The following is a 23,428-nucleotide window of genomic DNA, read 5'->3' as shown; positions in this document are numbered from 1 at the left end:
CAGGGTTTGTCCTTGGCTCCTGATCTAAGGTATATGCTGCTTTCTGGAACTCTGAACCCTGGAAGAGAAATCAGAGTGGGATATATCTCATTTTTTCCCTGGACTGCACATATGAAGTTCGGATCAGACACTTGATTTGACTTTTTTTGGGTGAGATCCCTTGTGCTTAAGTTTTAGTGAGGGCAGTGCCAGCTTCTGCATCTAAATTCATCTTTCCCAGTCGTGCAGTCAGTGCAGATGTAGTCATCGGGCTCAGTTCAGTTACTTAAACACGATCACACACAGTTATCTGAGAGTGCCCTCTGGTATCATCATGGCCTCCCTTTGCCCCGGCAGAGCATGTGGGTCATCAGTAAGTCTGGTGTCAAATCCATCTCTTCCATATGACTAAGTAACTGCAGGCACCTCTAACAGCACTAGGCAAATATGTTCAGGAAGCTGAACTAAGCCCTTGTGCAATGGGGTTTAGAGGGCAATGCAGAAGTGAATTTTAGGATAGGGTGTCTCATATCTTGGATTTCAATGATGGTTTTTACAACAACCAGCCCACATGTCAGTGCTCCAGTGTAGATTTCCAGAGAGCATTACTCGATGCATCTTTCACAGAGATTAATGATTATGAGACATTTTCAGTCTCATAACTACAACAATACATTGGATGCCCAAAAGTGAGCCCTCCAATGTGCTACTCCCCTCTTCCACATGCTCCTCCCAGCAGCTGCCTCAATTGTACCAAGCCTCATGGCTTGTGCAGCTTCTTCCTGAGTGGCCACACAGCAGATCAGCCCAGTTTGGCTTTTCAGCCTTACAGTGGCTGTGCACCCACAGAACTGCATGTTAGCCAGACCGTTTTGTCTGTCCATGCACAAGCCACCCAGCTCCATCTCTTCTCCACTGCCACCTCCTAGACATGCTGTTGGCGGTGCAGTGCATCTCAATGTACAGACATTAGTCTGGGTTCTGACTATTCCTTTCTCAGTAGTACAATGATGTTTTGAGCCAAATCTTTTCACTTTAGTGTAAGTTTTACTGTACAGTTCATTAAAAAAAAAAAAAAATGTTGGTATTGCAGGCACTTGTCTATGGGAAAAATTCTTCTTCCAAAAATAAACCTTTCCTGCTCAAGTTAGAGCCTGAGGCTTAGGGTATTAGCAGTCTGGAACCATAACAATACAAACACATGAGAAGCCCAAACAGGGCTGAACAGCATTTGTGCACTATGCCGTCACTGCTTTCTTATTAACAGTTCAATAACTCCTGTGCGATTGCTTCCGCAGGACTTTTTTACTGCATATTAACTGCATAAGCAGGAAGACTGTGTGCCATCTACTGGCACCTAAACAAGTATGAAAAACTTTTTCTTTCAGGTGCTAAATTTAGAAAAAAGTTCTGTGGCTTGAAATATATCTGAGGTAAAATGATAATTTATATGGTTGAAAATGCTTTTTTGTATGAACTTCTCAGGCAAGCAGTGGCAGTCCATGCCTTGCACTGCTCAGCAGAAACCAGCCACGGTCCCAGGCTAGCAGCAACGCTTCTTCCTTGTGAGTCACACAGCGAATCATTCCTACTGGCATTTTGACCAAGTCAGCTGAACCGTACTCAGCATTCCCTCTACTACTGCCTTCTTTCAGGGACAAGTTAGCAGTTTAAGCAGGTATATAATCTCAACTAGTTTCTTCTCACCCTCCTTTGGCAGTTATGGATAGCTTCCACACTGATCTCAGCTAGCGATGCTAACTGAACGCTGACATACACCAGGAACACTCTCAGGTTCTGTTGCATATTCTCACACACTCTGGTATTTAGGACTACCTGAAAACGGCCTCTTCTTAAACCGTCCTGCTAGTTTCACCAGCAGCCACCTGGCTAACGTGTCCAGCAACTTGCAGTGTATTCCAGGAGAGACTATTAAGTCTTTCCTTCATATTCCTGCTAACTCCTATCTCCTGTCTCAAATCTTTCACCCTCTCTTGTTTCTTTTGTTAGTGTTCTGCAATTATTGTCTGTCATGTGCTTTTCCCAAGGATCAAGCTGCAGAGAACTATAAAAATAGAGGGGAAAAACCAAACTATCAGATTTCTGCAATGTCAAAAGGATCAGCCAGTAGGTTGTGTGTAACACTATCATTTTTCCTTGGCATTAAACGTTATGAATAGGGATAAATGTCACATTACTGAATGTCACATAATTTCCTGAATATGCTTGTGCTTGGTTTCAAAAATATATATATAAAAATACAGAATTTAAAGGTGGCTACCAAACCAAATTTTCAGGAGCCTTAAGTTGCCACAGGGAGATGCAGTCTATGTGGCACTGCCAAAGTTAGCCACAGTAATCTGAATATCCACTTAAGAACCAACTTCAGGTTCCTAGTTTTTAAAATACTAGTTTTATTTTACTAAAAATGAGCAGGTACGCCAATGGAGTTTACATTGCCTAATAATGAATATGCAGACCAGAATCTCTAATCTCATTCTCTACCACTGTCATTCTGAACAAGCTAGTCTCTGCTGTAGCATTCATACATAAAGAAATGAGGAAAATAGGTGAACACCTCTATTTTCCCTTTGCTGGTGATAATGAAAATCATTTTACAGGGAGAAGTTCACCTCTGGCTTCCTGGTCACTTAAAGCTGCTAAACCCACCAACTGGCGTAGACATGGCATCCTCAGGAGCTGAGCAAGTTATACAATGGATTAGACAGTATCTTTTTTCCTTTTGCTGCACATGTCTGTGGCACACCACACAGGTCAGCTTTTGTCCTGACTGGGCGTTGTATAAATCTCAGGATAAGACAGTCTTTGGCCTGACAGTCAGATGTCTGTAAGAAAGACTACTGACACACACATAGTCTTAATTTGGTGGGAGTTAGTGTTTTCAGAACAATAAGAATTTAAGGAAGATTTTAAACAAGATGACAGACTTCTAAACTAGAACTAAAAGGTAATTCTGTTTCTACAAGACGCCTCAGAAAAAGAGGGGTTTATGAAAGAAAATGTTTAGATGTTGTGATAAGTATGATGAAAGTGATGCAAGCAAAGAAAGTTCAGGCTGGATTACAGCACCTTCAGGGTTTAGGAGAGCAAGAACACAAAATGTAATTTGGCATCATGAAGAAGGAGAAAGCAGTGAGAAGATTCAGAGACATGTAAAGTACCAAAGAGCGGAGTGATTTTATTGATAATTCAGCGTCTTTGGGGTTACAAAGTAAGGTTAAAGCCCCAAAGGATATTTAATCTGGAGATGGTATGAATAACTGAAACAGCTCTGGTGTAAACCACAATGCTGCCGACAAACATGCTAGATTAGCCATACTCATTCATACAGTTTTGGTGTATGAACAAACAGATTTGCACAGAGGTGTGCTTCTCCCCAAGTACTGACCCACTAAACCGAGCAGTGTTCCTCAATGCAGATCCTGGTGGGAATTTAAGAAGAGGCCTCTGGGAATGGAAGGAAAATGCAAAAATCCATCATTCCTTGAAGAAACTCTGCTACCCTCCAAGTAAGGCTGTCATTTCCTAGCACCTGCAGAGAGAAGGGCAAGGGTGGCCAGCTTTTGATTCTTGCACAGAAATAAAAGGTTTTGTCAGAACAAATTCATCTGACCCTGAAGCTGCCCATTTCTCAGAAGTCTGTGTAGTTTCATCCACAGTTATACAAGCTAAAAAAACAAGGATATTTCAGCTGTCATGTTTCCAGATGTAAAGGAATATCCAGCTTCCCACAGTTAGACAGATATTGACTGAAGATTTTAACCCCCTATCTGTAGGATCTCATCCTAGAAAACACTGCAGACAAAATGGCCTCTGACGGGATACAGGGCTCTTGTGTTCTTATAAAGCTGGTTTCTAACCCTGTCCTAGACACTAAATTATCCTTCCTGCCAGTAACATTTTGCATGGAAAAGCTGACTAGCTTACTGAGGAAAGGTCCACTGTAAATGATAGCAGCCCTTAATATTGTTGTTATTTAGTAAATGGTGCTACCAGGAGCTAGCAAGCTCACACCAAGTACTATTTTGCTTACTCAGCAAGTGAGAGCATATCAAAAAGCAAAGTGTGCTTGCTGGAGGTGATTGGGAAATAAAAATGTGCTCTGTCTCCTCCTTAATATTGACTTAATCTATAGGAATCCCTATCTGGGAAGCTCTTTGGATAGTTACATATATATCTTGGATTACATTTTTTGAGTTTCTTAGCAGGTTGCACGTGCCATTTGATAAAAGCTTCTAATATTAAGAAATGAGCAATAATTTTCCAAAACCTCGTAGTTTTCTAAGATTTTCTATACAGCAAAGATCGTAGGGTTGTGGCTTTAGATTTTCCTGGGTTTAATTCCCTGTATGCTGTTCTGTTATTGATGGAATCTGTCACAGGTCACTTTTTACACTTTCCCTCCTCTTTTTCATTAAAACAAAAACCCTCCCTCTTGGAAGCTGCTGCCTTGTATGTGCAGCCCACCTCTCGCATGCTGTTCATTTGTTTCATTTTCCCAGTCTACCCACATTTCGCTTTTACATTATATGCAGTGAAACTTCTGGAAGAAGGCACCGGAAGACACATCTTTGAGTCGGTGGGGCCCTTCAAACCCGTGATCCTGCTACCAGCAGACGTACATATCTTCAAGTACATTCTCCAGTGAGCACTGTAGCAGACATGATCTGCCCATTCAACTGATGAAGCTGGCAGTGGCAAGCCCAGATGAACAGGTTTAAATCTATTAACTTCCCTTCTAGGGGATGTAGCTCCTTTCTTGAGATCTGTCACTGAGGCATATTTTGGCTCAACCTTTCTAGACACCTCCTCTTCACTGACATTGCTTTCCTCGCTGGAGGTATCACGGAGGTTGTATTGCACTGGCAGTATCCCTTGGCACAGTGTCAGTCTGACTCATCTTCCATTTCATTACAGGGTCTGAAAACAGCTGCAGCTGTCAGAGGTTTGCAGTTACTTTGAAGCAATATGATAAAACTATACCTACTAAATTATTCTGGTAAGTGCAGCATCCACGCTATCATGAGAAAAGTACCAAAAATGAAGTCTCTTGCAGTGTATTACAGCCACAATTTCCCAGATTTGCTTGACTGAACAATTGCATAGTAGTCAGTAACTGCAAAACAAAAGCTAACATCCTGTTGCAGGGTGAAGAGAAAAACTAAGACAGAAAATATAATAGTAGAACTGCAAAATATAGTAAAGCATAATATAATGCGTAGTGTAATGCAGACATCTTTCAATTTCATCTTTTGCTATTACTTGAATTTATTTTTACTGTGCAATGGGAGCGTTGCATGAGTGTAGCATTTTCCCCTTTTATTTATCATTTCTTCTTAAGAAGACAGTAATAGGCAACTCTTCTAAACTTCTGCATAATTCCTGGAAGCCTTAATATCTTTGTTTTATGCATGGTGAGTACATTTTTTCATACGCATCTAATTTACAGGTATGTCCATGCAAACTGCACTGCAAGTGCTGACTCCCTCCATTTATTAAAAAAAGCCCCATGCATAATATCAGCACCTAGTGCATGTATAAACACATAAGTAACTTGGCTTGCCAGAATAGGTCCACTACTTTTAATACAAGAATTTGCACTACAGTGATGAGTGCAATGTAGGTCCTGCCATGTAAACCTACCCATTTAAAGGACACCTACCCAGTATTAAAACTGAGTATTGGTAGCAGATTTACCTGTGGAAGCCAGGAGTACAGCACAGGCCGCAAAACCCACGCAAAAGCTTTGATAGATATTTGAAGGGGCTTTGCAGGCTGTGCAGAGCTCCATGATACTGTGACTGCACTACAATCAGTCCTTGAAATAGTTTTCTTAAAACTGCAGCCATGACAGGGCAGACTTAATCTCTGATTATCTGGTTGTCCAACTCTAATCTACTGTTTCTGAACTGTCCTGAGAACAGTCATGAATCTATTTCCACCGCCCCAGCCAGGAACTGAAATAAAAAGGATAGGTGTACTGCTAAAGCTAGAAGACAGATTATGCCTACTTTAAGAGACAACTTTTAAAACTTGAATTTTCCTAAGTGCACTCTTTTAAATTAACTGGATTTATCACATGCTATTATTTATGTCATTTCAAACTAAGATAATGGTGCTGGATCAAACACATCTTCCTGTAAAAAGAAGTAATCTTTTACAACATTGTCAAAAGCATTACAGCAATATAACGTCTTTGCTGGAGCGTGCAATGATTTCTTTTTTAGTTTTGGTGATTTTATACATTTTCCTGCCAAGGAGAATCCCATCATTCAAGCCAAGCCCTTTCTGATGTTTGAAGATAACACAGAGACTGACTCTCACTTTTTTTTGCAAACCATTGTCCTCAAAATCAAACAGGGTGTCAAGATACCCATTGTAGTGAGGGAAGTAAAAACATTAGTATTTCTTGTTTAGGATTATTTTATCACTAAACAGAGGTCTGAAGCAAAAGACTACAGCTTTATATTGATGGCCAGGACCAGCACAAGTGAGATGAAAGTGGCTGGGACCAAGAAGTAAGAATGTATGGAAAATTGTTCTAGCAGTGTGAAAAGAGAGGTGGCACAAGGAAAAAGAAGCAAGTTTGATTTAAACTATTAGTTGGGCTGCAATGTTCTACTTCTGTTTAATGTTTTAAAGTTGCAAGCATTTCAGTTTGCCCACAATCTAAGTTAGAGGTTCAGAGCAATGCTGTTTTCTCCCAGTGTAATATGTGCAGGCAGACGATTGACATCTATGTTGTTTCAGAGTAATCTATCACAAAGAAAACAAGCAGTTGCCCTTCCTGATGATGTCAAGGTGATGGCAGGATGGAAGTCTTCGTACTATCCTTGGGACTGCAAGACAGGAGACACCTGCTGTCTGGGCAGCCATGGGCAAGGGCAACTTTGCATAGTAGCCACTGTGCTCTTGGAAGTGAAGAAATCAGAGGGGGTCTATCTGAAGTCAGATAAAATAGGAATGGGTTTGAATTTTTGCAACACACCTTGGCTTTCATGCATTCTGTTTTAAAGGTATTTTTAATTTTTATTTATCCCTGTATTCCCCACTGTTGGCTATGGCCAGAGCTCTGGAGGAAGGGTAGCTGTTTCTATGGCCAGAGCTCTGGAGGAAGGGTAGCTGTTTCTATCCTCCCTGCCAGGAGCTCTTAAGCACATACCATGCCAAAACCACAAGAAAGACTATTTCATGAGAGGTTTCATGGTAACTCCATCTGAGAGGCTCTGACAAGATTTTAATAATCACTGCAGCTTTGGCATTTATCTAAACTAGACCCTTGTCTTACTGTCTAATTCAGATTAAGTATCTGCACAGAGAAATGAGAAACCCTTCCCACACATCAGGGGCAGTTGGGTCCATGGATTCAGATAGCAGACTTCAACTGGGCTAGCTTGGAGCTGGTGAGCGAGAGGCAGGCAATGATTGGCTCTGTCTGCCATGCAGAGTGGCTAAGCTAGCGTGAGAAAGAAGATTAGTAACAAATTACTCCCCTCTTCTCCGTAATTCCTGGAAGCAACGATGACGCAAGAAGGATCCTCCTGCTCAGAGGTTTGCCTCCAGCTCAGGCCACCAGCTCACTCCTGTCCTAACCCAGCTTATCCACCACCTGTTCCTCAGAGCTGAGCCTGAAAGTAAAAATGTAGTCCAGTTACATGAAAAAAAGAGAAAGTGAGAAAAAAGATGGAAACTGTTACAGTACACAAGAGATGGGAAATAGGAAAAACTTTTTGCTGATCTGTAGAGGAATACAGCACAGCAGTGATGCAAGAGAGTAACAGCAACAAGAATCAACTCTTAATTCTTACTAGAGTACAATAATGAAAATAATAAGCCAAAGCTCTTATTAAAGCAGTTATTCTAGCAACCCTGACACATCTACACATGCTCAGAAGAAAGCCTAAGTTTCTGTAAATGTCCAAAGCTGGAAAAGAGGCAAAATATAAGAACAGAAATGTTGCAGTCCTTAAAAAGACTAGAGAGAGAACTGGGTAACTCTAGCTCTAGCAGCCTGATTTCTGTTCCAGGTAAAATATTAGCAAAACCTGAGAGCATCTATTTTTAGATGGATAGAGCGGACAAACCTATTGGCTTAAAGCCAAGAGGGATTTGTGAATCAGACAATGCCAAAGAAATCTGATAGCTTTTTTTAATATGGTATCTGAGTGGGTGGGTTTTTATAAAAAAGACCTGTGCCATATGGAAACAGTTTAAATAATGCCTGGATAAGAATTCAATAAAGCGACAAGCAAGCACTTTACGTGCATACTGTGTCCTTACAGAAAGTCCTTGTACTTCTTTAAAGGGTATCCTCTCACCCAAGTGCTTTCTTTAAAATAAGGCAAAATGGGTTTTTTGCTCAACATAATTCAGAAAATAAACACAGGATACACATAGTAAAAGACAGAAGATTCTCCCACTTGACATCTCTCTCTCTCCCCGCCCCCCCTTTCCTTGCTAGATCTCTCTTTCACCCTCTCTCTACTTCTCTCTCATTCTCCTTTTATCTCTTTCTCTCTCATTTTCTCTTTTTCACTTCCCTTCTCACTCCACTGTTTTCCCTGTCTCACTCATGCTTTTGCATATGAACACACACCTTCATGCTTACTGTTTTGTTTGGGATGCTGACTGCAGGTTGTTGAGATGAGCTATACTGAAGGAGCACACTTAGAAGAACTCAAAAGAAAGAGAAACTCAATATTCAGTGTCTCAGGAGATGGAATTGGCATGTAATTTACTAACTAATTACACTCATGGGGTACAGTATTCACACCAAGCTTCTTATTGCAGTAAACACCTGGAATTACTGGGGTGACTGAAAACTACGTGCAAACAGACAGCCTCCCCTCCACTCCACTCTGTATAGCAGGAATTTCGTGGAAAGCATTTCTTGGTAAAATCGGGCATTATGTGTGTGCCCTTACATGTGCTGGGACAGAACTATAGCAAGTTTGGTTTCCTTTTCCTTGTGCATGGGTTTTGAATTCAAAATGAGAAACAGACATGGTTCTTCTTGTGTGGGATCAAAAGAAATTCTTTCTTTCTGTAAGCCAATAAAGCAATGGAATGGCATGGTAATGCCTCCTCTTTTTTTCATGCTGGAAGATAGTTAAACCACTTTGATTTTTCTTGCAGTTCTAGGGGAGAACACATTAGAAGCTGCATGCCAGGAAAATTCAATTGAAAAGGAATGTTCTGGCCTCAGCTGCCACCATAGCTCACCCATGGGCTGGCTGATTTTCCCCTCCCCACTCTCTTCAGACAAAGCTTTATCTATTTGCTGTGGTACCGTTTCATGCCTCACACAAAGCAGTGTGGACGGCAGGCCACCGGGAGGCTGCCGTTCTCTCCACTGTGCTCTGCTTCGCTCTCTCCCTACGAGCGACGCAAGGTAATTGCACAGGCACAAACAAGATCCAATACATTTCAATAAGACTTCCTGAACAACTGAGCTTCTCGTATATCTACGTTTTCTCTGACACAACCTATTGGCTTTAATAATTTTGCCCAGAGAGATTCTAAGAGCCTTATTTATTTCTCTAGGATTTCTGGATGCCTCTAACGGCTGGATGGATGAGACCATGGGCAAAATTTCAGGAGAACAGGCAGGCTGGTGTTATAGTGCTCATGTCTCTGTTAGCATACACATCAGATCCAGACAGAAAGGTTACGGAAATTCTAGAAAACCCCTTGAAATGTCATCATTGCTTATGAATTTGTATACAGAAATCTAATACATAGAGACTGCCTGATTGGGCATAGTTCTATGCCTAACTGCTGCCTATCAATTTCTTTGCCCTTTATGATTAAAAAAAAAAAAAAAAAAAGAAAGATAAGAAATCAAAGCATAATGTTCTAAAATTGGCTGTGTCTGGCACAGAGAATTTAATCCCTGCAAGCAGTACAGGATTTATGCAGTTACTTCTGTGAGCACTGTGCAGAGCTGCAGAAAGCTCTGAGAAGCATTTCCACTTGGGTTACTTCAAGTGCCAGTTTTACTTCCTTGAGGACAATCCTGCACGAAATTGGTTTTAATGACTCTCCATGGGAATGAGTATGTTGACTAGAGCAACTGTTTGCAGGATAGTGCCCTCTGTCTTATATTTAACACAGAGCCACAGTGTGAGTAGCTGTCACAGCTGTAACATATGTAATGATACGTGAAGGAAAGTTCGCGCGCTCTGCTCTGGTGTGAACATACAATTGCCTTCTTTGCTTAGCGGTTTTAGAGCAGGACTTGCAACTTAATCAAAATTGAGAGTGACAGTTGAGGCTAGAGGCTGTGGTGAACACTGAACGAAGATTTTATTGCAAGAATTGGGAGTGAAGCCAAAACAATAGTAAGCTGGCAAAAACCCTGCGGTTTTTCCCACTTCTAGGAAATCTTGCAAGCATTTGATGAAGAAAGAGTTGTGAACCACACAGGTATGTTGCATTTCCCCTCTCTACCAAGGCTTACTTAATTTATGAGCAGCAGAATCCTTCATTCTCAGCACATTGTCACTTCCAGAGACCAATGGAGGAAATTAAATTGTCAAAATCAAGTAGGATCAGGTTGCTTTCTTAGTTTCAGCCTACCAGTGCCTTCCCAAGTGACTGAGCCTTCATCCCCAGCTTATTCCTAACTGTGCCTAAGCAGTTAGAGCCCTCCAGACTTAACAGAGCCTTCTCTCACGTGTGTTGCATAGTGAAGTAGAGCAGGGCCTTAACATGTTTTGTGGACAGAACCAACATTACCCAAATATTCATTTCTCCAGCCTATGATCTGACAGTCAAGTTAGTCTCAAAGGTGACTCACAGGACCTATGTTCATATAATTATGCCTTTACGTCCAGCCCAAATAAAGATCCTTATCTATATGTACATGTGTTGTATGTATATATCAATTGGTGTTTAGACATGAACAAAACCACTGCTTAGTTTCTAATGGTCTCCTCAGAATTTTATCTCAGCTTCCTTTGGCTGGATTTCATTTCATTTCAATTAAGTCAGCTATACTTGTAATTTATTTCAGTCTTTTCATATGTTTTGACACTACTTCTCTTGTACCTAGAGGTTTCAATGGTTATTGACAGCTCCTGTCCTGCAATCATTACTTACTATTACTTATTACTCCTATAAAATATTTACAATAGGAAATGATATAACATAGAACTGTAAGAAAATAGGCCTAGAAGAAATCTCAAAAGATTGTTTCATGCAGCCCCTACGCTAAGGCAATCACCTATCCCAGTATTATTTATGTGGTTTTTTTCTAACCTCCACTAATACCTCCAGGGCTGAAGAATATGTACCCTCTCTAGAGATGTATTGCATTGCTTCATTGCTCTCACACTCCCGGATTTTTTTCTAACAACTAAACTGAACCTTCCATGCTAACATTATCTGGAAGCATAGTGGTAAATGCTGACTTCGAAGTGGCAGATGTAATGGTTCCAGGGAAAACTTACGGAGGAACTATGAAAGAAAGTAATGCAATTTTATTTTATCTCAGCATTTGTGAAATGAGTTTTCTATAATTTTTATAACTGGCTAAAAGACATGAAAACCTTAATGAAGATTAGTTTTTCAGAATTTTATGTTATCAATTATGACATTTAGTGATGAGGTTGGAATAATCTCAATAAGTCCTGTCACACAAGGAAATGAAAAAGAAACTCACAGGTTTTTTCTTATATAAATACCATCATCTGTTTTATTCCTGCATGATTTTCAGCAGTTATTGTTATTACAGATGAGACCTTGATACTCCTAATAACACCAATTGTTATTTTGGGCATCCATTCACATAATACTTTTGTAAGAAAGCACTATGCCAGATTACCAGTGGGATGTGATTTGATAGGAGTTACTTATCAAGAACTGACATCAGTGTTTCTATTTTTATTGCTGAAAAATTTCTGTACAAAGCAATAAAACATTCATGTCTAGCAAGAGGAAACAGATGAGGTATACCTTACATACAGATATGTGGTGCAGTTACTGGAAAAGTGAAAAGCTGATATGTTAGCATTGTTAGCGCACTGAACACTGAATTGTCCTGAGTAAAAGGCATGCTAAAACTTTGTCTAGGTCCATCCAATGTCACACATGAACCAATGCCACCAAAGGCCAGTAAACAGGGAGACCAGACACTTTTGGGAGGACTGCAGGGAGAAAGCTTTAGGAAGTGTTGGGGGATGGGGATATGGGACTGGAAAAGGTCAAAGCATGGGAGATGACCAGGGAGGAGGGAAAAGGATGGAGGGAAAGCTGTTAGGCAGAATGCTAACAGTATAGTAAGCCAAGCTCATGTTAGCCCAAGTCCTTACAGAAATGCCATAGACATGAGCTCATGGGCACAGTTACGACACTGCAACAATTGCTTAATACCAAAAGAGGAATCTTTCCTTAACATAGGTATTTATGTCCCCAGACCTCTGAAGTAAAGCTTTAGTGAAATTAGGGAGAACTGTTTGCATCCTATCTGTCCAACATACTGGAAACACATTAAAACCAAGGTCACTGGACAATGGCTTGTAAGGGAGCTCTCAACTCACTACAAGCAGGAGTTGTCAATTAGCTGGCATCTCAACTCTTTTCCTAAAGAGGAAAGCAGAGCAAGTCTTCTGTCCATGTGGGTAAAACAATCTTTTAAGGCTAAAGCTTATATTGCATAAAGAGAACATGAAAGAAAAATTATTAGCTCTACTGTGATCTAATTTATGCTTCTTATTTGCAGCAGCAAATCATTCTGATGCTCAAATTATCATTAACCTTTTAAAAAATGAAGCTTTAACGAAAAGGATTTAAAGGGGTTTAGTGTTGAATTTTATAGACCTTGCCAAAATGTAATACGAAGTCGCATTTTTGTTTCCGTCTTCAGCATGCCAGAACTTGAATCATAAAGCTAGCATTCAGCATCTTGGCTGTGGGTCAAGATCAACTGAAGTCACATGCAGGGTAAAGTGGTGAAGGTGACATTGCTTCTACCTGGGTCAGGAAAAAAAGTAGTGATATCTGCAGCAACCTGTGAAGGGCTTAAGCTCATAAGTTTGTGGCAAAGATTCTCTGGTTCCAGGTTTCCACATCTAAATACGCTATTATCCAGAGTAAGAAAGTGCTAGGCAAGAATGGATGTAAATTCATCACCGACCTGGGACATACAGTGCTCTGTGATCATATGATTGACAACTGGCAGGAGCCTGCATTGTTTCTCTGTTACCTAGTGAGTATATTTGCAAGGTATTAGGAGCATGACACGTGTCAGTACAGGGCAAGAGAGAAAAAGGGTGAAAAACAAACAGCAATAAATATCTTCATCTAAAAGAGTGCTCCACAATGACATTAAGCTGAAGAGAGGATCAAATGTAAACACCAATTTTTAATACCCCTCACTCTCATGGAATACAAGGGAGGTGGGTCCAAGTACAGACTCCGCGATGTGCTTGTCCCTAAATGGAGCAGACCAAGCAACACCGCCTTCTGGAATTTGAAATGCCGTTTTTGTGACTCCTAGGCCAGACTAGTCATAGCAAGAGAATTAAACTGGGTGCATTCAGATCATGATCAAAGCAGTATATGAAGCCTTTGCGTGCCTCATTATGAAATACTTTGATGAAATACTTGTAACTCCTCCAGGACTGGGAAAGAACTTCAACCCTCCTGCAATGCTGGAGCCACCAAATAGCACCAAAGAAGTGATTCCCAAGGGAGGCAGGCTATCCTCACCACCAGCCAGTGTCAGCCTTTCTTTCACCTTTCCCCAACCTCTTGGCATAGGCCCTTGCTAGAAACAAGCAGCTGAAGTGGCCCAGCCTGGCAGTTTCTGTGATATCTGTCCTGAAATTTGGCTGCAAGATAAAAAGGCAGTCGCAACTGCTGAAACTGAAAAACACTGAAAAACGCCTGTACTTGTGTACTCTAACCTGAAGGGACTGACCCCACCAGGTTGCCCTGGGGGCCCTGACAGCACAGCTGGGGGCTTAAGTGTTCTTCCCCCCTCCCATTTCTGCAGCCACCGCATGGCAGCTCAGGGCTGGGGGTCTTTACCTTCACAGGCAGATGCATGAAGCACAACAGGCTATTTACCATCCCAGGTATTTTTTTTCCAAAACATGTCCTGGACTAATATTTTGCTGCCTACAAGACAATTAACTGGAGCAAACTCTCACTTCTATTTTAACTTTCAGTGTGTAAATAAAAGTCGTTAGGAGGCATTTTGGGGTTCAGCTCACCTTGTCCCCAATGCAGCATGTCTCAGCACAGCTTATACCTTTAAACCTCACAGACACCTTCCCGCCTCTGGCAAACCTGGGGAGACCTGTCCCTGCAGATGTGGGCAACTGGAGTCATGTCGGGGCGACGCAGAGTCCAGGGGAACAGGAATTATGCTGGAATTCCAAATGAGACATTAAGTCACTGCAAATAATCAAACTATTTACATATGTTTGAATCAGGAAATAAATATGAAAACAAAATTTTTATTCAGATATTTTACCTAGAAGATTATGTGTGTGTATGTAAAGTCTATGTATGTGTGTAGTTCCATTATATGTGCTCACTAAGATCCTCTCTATCCAGCATTTGAGGAAAATTATTTCCAACCAATAAAGTACCACTCTCTTCCACTTCTAGGCAAATATCTAATTACGTATCACTTCAAACTGCTCTACAAAGAATTTATCCATCCATAAACAAGTATTAGCAACAAACAGTACAGTTACAGAAATAAAGTTAAGTTGCTCAAGTCTTTCTGTTTCATAATGCAAAGCCCTCAAAACAATTAAGACTATGACAGCTTGGAGTACTACCAGAAGTTGCAATGAATAACTGTAAGCAAATTGCTGTGTCTCTACAGCCACTCACACCTCTCACTACCTTGAAATTAAAAACTGATCCTGTCAAACAGGTATAAATCATACAAAAATTTAAAACTAGACTCATTTTCAAAGTGTAACATAATGTGAAAAGTATTTTCATGAAATACAGTTCATCTGTCTACTGAACCACTTACATCAACAACCAAACAGCAACAATCATATATCATATTAAAGGAGTAGAAGGAGTTCAAATAGCCTGTGCCTTTCTTTCTGTATTGAAACAGAAAATCTGAATGTTTACTTGCATATTTCTTGAGCTCCTGACTAGCTGGACTGCATTTAGTTCATTCCATGGGTGTCCTCTGTACAAGCCTGTGCCTAGGACTTACATGAACTTTGCACCATACAAAATTAAGATTTACAGATCCAAATCCCTGTAGGACTGGAGCTTAATCTACCTTCTCAGGAGTGTCACCAAAACTGGGAGTAAACCTCTTAACACCAATGTAGCATTAAGAAGCAGGCATCCTCTTTAATTACAGCACTGGATGCACGGGGCATCACTCCGCCGCAACGTGCACACCAAGTTACTCGAGGGTACGCGTTACAGTAGAGTACTAGCATGTTCGTAGTATATTACATACTCATTTTCATGCATGCACAGGACTGATTACAAGTTTCTCGCTTCTAACGCGAACTAGTGCCCATCCTCAGGCAGCACTGCTGAAGTTTTTTACTAAATACACATGCTCCCCAAGCGGCGGTTTGCCCTCTTTCGGGGGTGTATGTGTGTGTATTTGAGTCAGAGGTCATGATCTCCCACTGTCACAATTACCTTTGTCCTACTTCCAACCAATTTTCTGTGGATTGCAACACTTCATCAACTTGTCTCCTCTTGCGGCCAGAACTTCCCTCCCTTGGAGGCTTCCTTCTGAGTAACTTCAGATAACCGGTGTTCTTTTCACCATCCATTCTTTGTTTCCCATCCTTCCAAAGACAGACTCCCTTGATTAGCAGTCCCTTCATTTGTCACTTCTAGCAACTTTAGAGAGTCAGCTTGGCCTAAACTTTGTGCACATGTTTGTTTAACAGATAGCTAAACACTACATCAGAGTCTGGTAATTCGGAGTTTAGACAAACATTCCCCCCTTTGAGACTTCCAAAGTAAGATTTCTCTGGAAGTCTCACCTAAACTGCATAATTCTGATAATATTTTTGACTTTCAGGTATGCACAATTAGGTACAACACGACACGATTAAAGCTAGACATTGGATCACAATACAGAACAAAATACATATAACAACCATGGCTATAATTGTTGCAAATGAATCTTTTAACTAAGTCTGGTTTGGTAGCCATGAAGTCAACCAACTCCACCATGAGGAAGAGGACTCCTTTTGTCTTTTCCACTCTTTCACTTCCCTCTCAATTGAGTTTAACCCTTTCTGCTGAGTTTTAAACTCATCGTCTATGTATGCACAACTTTCTCGTCCTGTAAGAGCATAAATTCCTCCTTGACTAGCTAACAAATAATCCAGGGCCATAGGATTTTGTAGACTCATTATTCTGTTTTGGGCCATTTCATATGATATACTGTTCAATACTTTGATGGTATCATTAGCCAATTCCTCTAACAAATTGCTAAGTTGATTTATCTTAGTTCCATAAGCCACAGCTGCACACATAGTGCATAGTGTAAAGAAAACTCTTTCCCCTTCTGTTATAATAGGTCTATCTTTCACTATTATCTCTCTGTTCCAATGTGGTCACCCTGATGGAAGTTGTTACAATACTCTAAACGGGGGTATTAACAAACCTAAATAACAGGATTTGTACCATCCTCCAGGCAACCATTGATACACCTTTTCCCCACAGATCCCACGCATTCTGATCCATGCTTCTGTCCAGTGAGTTCCTTTTTTTAAGTTTTCAGTTGACTTTGGGCATAGTTGAAACTAGTGTTGTTAAATGCTGTTTTGACTGAGCTTAAATTGTCCCCTGGGCTTAAATAATTCTGACACTTACTGCCTCCTGCATAGAAATCTCCCTCTTTTTTCTTGCCCCAATTTCCTTTAGTTTGGTTCTTACTTATTTTGTAACAAAGAAATCCTTCTGGTCACTACTCAGTTTTGCAGCCTGTTTACAGTGATGTTGGTGGTTTTCTTATAGGGGAAATATTTCTCTCAGGGTGTCATACTGCAGTTTCTTTCACTGGAGCAATTTGCCTTTAGGCCGTTTATTATATCATGGCCATTATTTGTTGTTATGTTGTTGTCTGGAGAATTTGAACTATTGAACCATAGATTACAATATTCTGGCGCCCTTAGGGGAGTTACCTCAAAAGGAAATCTGGTTCCCCCTAACATTATTTGTGAGCACATCCAACAATTTGTTACATTAAGCTCTTTGGCCAATCTTATCTTCACCATTTTGTAAAGATTTTCATAAATTGTTCCCTGATTAGCTAGACAGTTAGTCAACATCATGGCCAACTCAAGCAAAATGTTTACAACCTGAATAGTTCTCATGTGGATTTACGAGTTCTTATCTAGAAAGGGTCTTTGTCTGTCGAAATGACCTTCTGCTGAGGTTCTTCTCTCAGTGACACTGATGCTGGTTTTACTCGACTGTAGTAAATTCAGTGTTCAGTTCCTCCTACCCTGATTGCAGTGCAGGTTGTCAGGAGTACCTGAAAGGGTCCTTTCCATTTTTCTTGCAGAGGTTCTCAGTTCCACATTTTCATGTATACAAAGTTTCCTGGTTGATACTGATGGATAGGAATGTCCAGTGTGAGTGGCCCTGTCAAAAAAATGTGTCATTCAAGACCCACAAGGATTTTCCCTAGAGAAATCAGATATAACTTTAAATCTGATTTCCTCTTTACATGTATTTCCCCCGGAATCCATGGCATTTGGTATGATTTCCCATATAATACCTTGTAAGGGCTAATTTTACTCCTCGACCTTGGTTGCATTCTGATTCTCAAAAGGGTTAGTGGGAGGGCCTGTGGCCACTTTAAAGAAGTTTCTTGAAGTATTTTGCTTACCTGACATTTCAGGGTCTGATTCATTCTTTCTACCTTCCCACTTGATTGAGGCCTCCATGGGGTATGTAAATCCCTCTTGATACCAAGGATTTTACTTAACTGTTGGACTATATCTGCCACAAAATGCAGGTCCTGATCAGAGGACATTCCTATCAGTACCCCAAACCTTGGTATTATTTCTTTGAGTAATAGCTTAGTTACTTCCCTAGCTTTGTTGGTGCAACAGGGGAAAGCTTCTGGCCATCCTGAGAAGGTGTCAACCAATACCAGGAGATATCCATAACCATTTTGTCTTGGTAATTCAGAAAAAAATCAAGTTGCCAATAATCTCCAGGGGAATTTCCTTGCCTAGCAGTCCGTGGGGGCAGTCATTTCCTATTCATAGGATTATTTTTTAGCAAGTGAGGCATTTTGCTGTTACAGACTCCACTATCCCAGTGTGTTTCCTCATGTCCCCTTTCTACAGTTACAGTTTTATCTGTGGTGGAGCAATGACTTGTTTTATGGGAGTTATTAACCAGCCCTCCCTGTTTGTGGTTGCTTATAACAGCGATGCCAATTGTTGATCTGCCTCACTATAATTAGGTTTCAGAATTGGGAGCTTCACCTGTTTTACTGGCACTAATGCAAGGATGCTGTGTTCAGCCATCTCTTTAGCAGTTCTATCAGCCAGTCCATTTACCCACATTTACTCCAGTTTGTCCGAACTGATGTGCTTTGCAATGCACAATTGCCACTTAGGTTTTTGAATATCCTGTAGAAGTTAGAGAATTTCTTCCTTGTGTTTAATGGGTGATCCCTGAGCTGACAACAATCCTCTTTCTTTCCAGATAGCCCCATGAGCATGGACTATCCCAAACGCATGCTTTGAATCAGTCTAAATATTTACATTTTTCCGTTCAGCTATCTTCAGGGCTCAATGCTACCAGTTCTGCTTTCTGGCCTGACATGTTAATGGGCAGGGCCCCCACCTCTATTACCTGTGTAGTTGTAACTACTGCATATCCAGCCATCCATTTCCCGTCTCAAAACAAGGTGCTACCATCTGCAAATAGCTCCAAATCAGGATTAGTTAACAGTTCATCTCTTAGATACTGTCTGCTTATGCAATAGTTTGCAGACAATCATGGTACAAGGGTTCCAAGTCCCTTACTTTTGAATTCAAAAACATCACTGGGTTGATTGCTGTGGTAGTTTTAAGTTCCACATCATCCTGTTCCAACAAGATAACCTGATATTTGAGCATGTGGCTTGGAGACAGACAGCATCCCTGCTTTTGCTTTAAGATAGAAATCACCATATGCAGAACATACACCTTGATTCTTTGTCCTATTGCTAATTTCCTGACTTTTTGGATTAAAAGAACAGTTACAGCTATAGTACACAGACATCCTGGCCATCTTTTACTTACATTATCCAGTTGTTTGGAGAAACACCCCACAGCTCTTCTCCACGTTCCAGTCTCCATGACTCAATCTTAGAGTCAGCACTGCCAGGGTGAGGTGTTGTTGTTCATGTACATTTCTGTGGATTGCAACACTTCATCAACTTGTCTCCTCTTGCAGCCAGAACTTCCTCCCTTGGAGGCTTCCTTCTGAGTAACTTCAGATAACCGGTGTTCTTTTCACCATCCATTCTTTGTTTCCCATCCTTCCCAAGGCTGATTCCCTTGATTAGCAGTCCCTTAATAACTTTAAAGAGTCTGCTTGACCTAAACTTTGTGCACAGATTTAACAGATAGTGAAATGCTATATCAGAGTTTGGTAATTTGGGAGTTTAGACAGCAGAACTACTGCAGCATTCCAGGCCTCTGAATATCTTTGAGCAGCTGTTGTTAAAAAATTAACTATTAAACAGTAGTACAAAGGCTCATGTTCATGTCCAGACCCAGTGCAGGTAATTCACAGTCTTGGCAGACTGAGGCTCTGAAATGAGGGCTCCTCTGCTTCCGAACGACTCTGTCCCAAGCCTCAGGCTGACAAAATGGTCATTTCCATAACCCAAAACCCACATCTGTACCTGGTTCCAGGCCTGAGAAACATAAGAAAGGGAGATTTTTGCCACTAGAAAATAAGAAATTCACTGTCCTCATTGTATACAGTGCTTCTTCCTTCCAGGCTTGGAAGATCATTAAATATAAGAGCTTAAGGTATTTGTGAGCACTTTTAGAGGTGTTCATTTGTCAGGTGGGCTAGTTGTTAATTCTTCTTGCAATTAAAATGAATGGAGAGCTTTACGTGGCAACACCTTTCACACCTAGTGCTGGAGAGTCAAGTTGCAGCGGTATTTGACCTCTAGCCCAGCACAGGGTGGCAAAAGTCTTAATCTCAACAAAACAGAAGATTAATGTTGGTTCCCTGGAACACCTGCTGCTGAAGCCATTAGTGTTTGGGGCACTGTCCTGCCTACACTGAAGTTGGTGTGAACTGTCCTCTTGCCCTTCATAGAAAGAGGATCAGGCCCTTACTGAACAAGATTAATAGGAGCAAGCCTGCCATTGATTACGTGCTGCTGTCCTCACCATGTCAGAGGGCAAGCCAAGGGGTGAATTACAGCTACCCAGGGACTCCAAAACATGAGAAGAAATCAAACTGACAGACACACACTGGAAATTAAAGCATGCTGTATCTGAGAGAAATCGATACAGAAAGCAGAAAGACTTATGTTTCCAGTTACAGTTACTTGCAGCCTGCAACAGTCCAAATCCTGCAGAAGTGTTTCATTAAAATGTCTCTTTGCTTAGTCCAGATAAGGAAGTGCTACCACTTATACCAGTGACAACCATACTGGTGTAATGCTTATTCCAGAGCAAGTGTGGATTTGGCAGAGACCCACGAGCAATAAGAACTCACATGGGGAGAGGGGAATACTGGCGTAACATCGATTTAAATTCACAGTTTAGCACATAATAAGAGAACTTCCCTGTGTAGACAAGAGCTACGTGAGAGGTGGCTTTTTTTGCAGAGAGGTCAGAGAGAGGATTAAATGCTTCCTATATGCCAAACAGTACTCTGAAGAACTCATTAGATACCATTTTCAAGTAATTCCATTTGAGATTGTGTTTCATTATACTTCTCAGGATATGGTAGTGTCACTCATTCTGTAGGACTGAAAATTTTAAGAATTTGCACCTTGGCTGCCTTTGTGTCCATGAGCAGCAAGGCCAAGCTGCTTCACAGGGGAAAGGAAGCAGAGCACAGAGTGTAACAAGGTGGAGCAGGCAAAGACAAGGGCACAATCCTACATCACCCAACCAAGATAAGCAGAACAGATTTGGTGCCAGCAACCAGGTTAGGCACAGCGCAGTGATTGCCAGATAAGTCCATAGTGATGAGCAAGATCTAAGATAACATCACAAAGTCAGTCCACGGGTCATGGTGAGGGGCTGGATCAACAAGATGCATGGCCAGGCAGGGCGTGGGTGCAGCACAGCTCAGGCAGGCTCCAAGTCAGTTTAAATACAGCTCTCAAGAAAAGGGAGAGAGCCCCCACTGAGGCTTCTTTCAGCTTCTTCACAACATCTGCAAGGCCAGACAGCTGCATATCGAACATTGTCCTGAGCCCAGGCAGCCAAACCATGGGAGAGGGGGACATGCCCTCAGGGCCCTGATGCTCTGTAGCCAACCCAGCACTTTCTAGTGTGCTTTTCACAGGACACAGTAAAATCACACAGTGAAACCAAGTGAAAACTGCAGTTTTCCTGCAGGACTGTTCTTAGTAAGATGTACAGACCTTCCAAGGCCTTTTGAGATGTTTAAGCCTGATTCTCATCTGGTTTAAATACTGCGGACTGTTAAACCAGTGGAATGGACAATTAGACTCTCTGCGTTTTATCCCAGTATGCTGAAATTATGTCTAAATCCTTTAGTCTGTGAAGACTGAGAGGATCTGCAGACCTCAAAGGTCAAAAATAATCTAGTTTCCTAAAACCAGGCAGAGAGCAGCAGGAGCTGTGTGAAAGCGTGGCTGCCCGTGTGATTGCACAGATATCCAGAGGCCAGAGACCATCTCGCTGCTGCATTTTTTTTCCTTTTTTCTCTGTCTGCTAGTTGCTAACCACTTGTACTGGATGAGTTTGCCTCCATTAAGAAGCATGTTGCTTGTACAGAAGATGGAGTTTTCCTCACTGTTCTGCATCTCTCCAAACTTGCTGCTTTTCCAACAGCCTCAGCTCTCCCAGTCTTTGGTTCTTTTTTTGAAGAGTGTTAGCCTCGACATTGCTTGGTGCAGACTGGAAACCTGAAATCAAGAAGCTTAAAAACTAGAAGGCGAATCAAATCATCAAAATGTTATTATTTTTAAGCCATCCTCACGATTTTTAAGCCATCTCCTGTGCTTTCTGGATCTCAACAAGACTAATGGGCTTAGCCAAATCTGTAAAGAATTCCGTCTTCTAATTGTGATTGAATTCTGCTCTAATAAGGCAGAAAAGATAGCCTAGACCCTTGGACTACTACATACTGCCAGTACTCAAAATAGATTTGCTGAGGTTTCATTTCCTCTGAAAGAAAATATTATATGGCTTCACCAGCACTCTGCTTGGAGGTAGTACCCTAATGATTAGCTACATTCCACTTTAAACTGTCATTAATATTCCCCATATGTAATTAATACCTCTAATTCTACAGAGATATCATGACAACCAACCAGCTGTCTGTCTTTTTATTTCATTGTGGTTCTTGAACTCTTGGCTCAGGTTATGTGTTTCTGGAATGTCAAATAAGGAATTTACTTTTCCATCCATCAGTTTACACTCTGTGTGCAGTTTGATGGCATCTTGCTAATACAGCCTGGTTGCACTGTAATTCACCTTATAATCCATTGTATCAACACTGACTGTTCAAAGTGCAACTTCCTAACAAGGTGGCTGGTGCCTCTCAGGCACTACATTGCCTTGGGAGTGCAGTATTTTAAAATGTATGCCCAGCACCAAGTCTTTCTGGCTTGAAGCTCCTGACTGTCATAATTAGATATAACTTCCTTCGCTAGAAAAAAAGCCAAAGAATAGTCTGCTCAGCCAAAAAGCTGCCCTTCTCCTTCAGGACTGCCCTTCCCACAGCAGTGCATCCCACATTTCAAACCTGAGGTGTGCTGTCGAGTAATGTGTCGAGTTTGGGCTGCCTCCAGGCATGCTGTATGTGCCAGCGGAGCACTGCTTACTTCTCTTTTGGGCACTTTCAATGCACGAATTGTATTCTGCTCATCATTTTACTTATTTTTTTTGATGCCTCAGAAACAGCAGGAAGCTGGACCAGCACAAGGTGGGCTGGCTGTTGGCTGCAGGACAGGCTCAGGGCACTGGCATTCCCCTCACATGCCACTGAGTCCATGGACATCTGACCGCATCTCAGGTGTGCTCTGCTCTACCTGCAGAGACGGTGGCAATCATGGTACTTTTACAGAGACCTTTGAAATTTCCTGGTGAAGGGGATATAATAAAAGATATGGTAAGACCATCATATTATAAATAGGGACAGTGTTGCTGGTGATGCACTCTGGTGTTAGAGGTCTAGGCTTCTTTTGAATAAACCAATGGTGAGTTCATAGGTACCGCTGCTAGTTTTTGATCCAAAATACGCC

At 41.3% G+C, this 23,428-nt stretch overlaps 1 protein-coding gene and 1 long non-coding RNA gene across 2 annotated transcripts in view; one reads left to right on the top strand and one right to left on the bottom strand.

Moving 5' to 3' along the window:
• Nucleotides 1–23,428, bottom strand: part of MYBPC1 (myosin binding protein C1) — a 122,726-nt gene that overhangs the window by 90,086 nt on the left and 9,212 nt on the right. Inside the window, exon 2 of the mRNA XM_080393565.1 lies at nt 14,217–17,601. The gene's annotated coding sequence lies outside the window, so the exon portion shown is untranslated. The remainder of the gene's footprint in view (nt 1–14,216; nt 17,602–23,428) is intronic.
• LOC308066379 lies at nt 17,487–20,175 on the top strand. Its single transcript, XR_013929141.1, has 2 exons — nt 17,487–17,616; nt 19,586–20,175. It is a non-coding gene; the product is annotated as an uncharacterized lncRNA (long non-coding RNA).

The sequence above is a fragment of the Falco punctatus genome, assembly GCF_963210335.1.
Source record: "Falco punctatus genome assembly, chromosome: 6".
Classification (NCBI taxonomy): domain Eukaryota; kingdom Metazoa; phylum Chordata; class Aves; order Falconiformes; family Falconidae; genus Falco; species Falco punctatus.
Note: the sequence above shows the minus strand (reverse complement) of the source record. Positions and strands in the feature narration are given on the sequence as shown.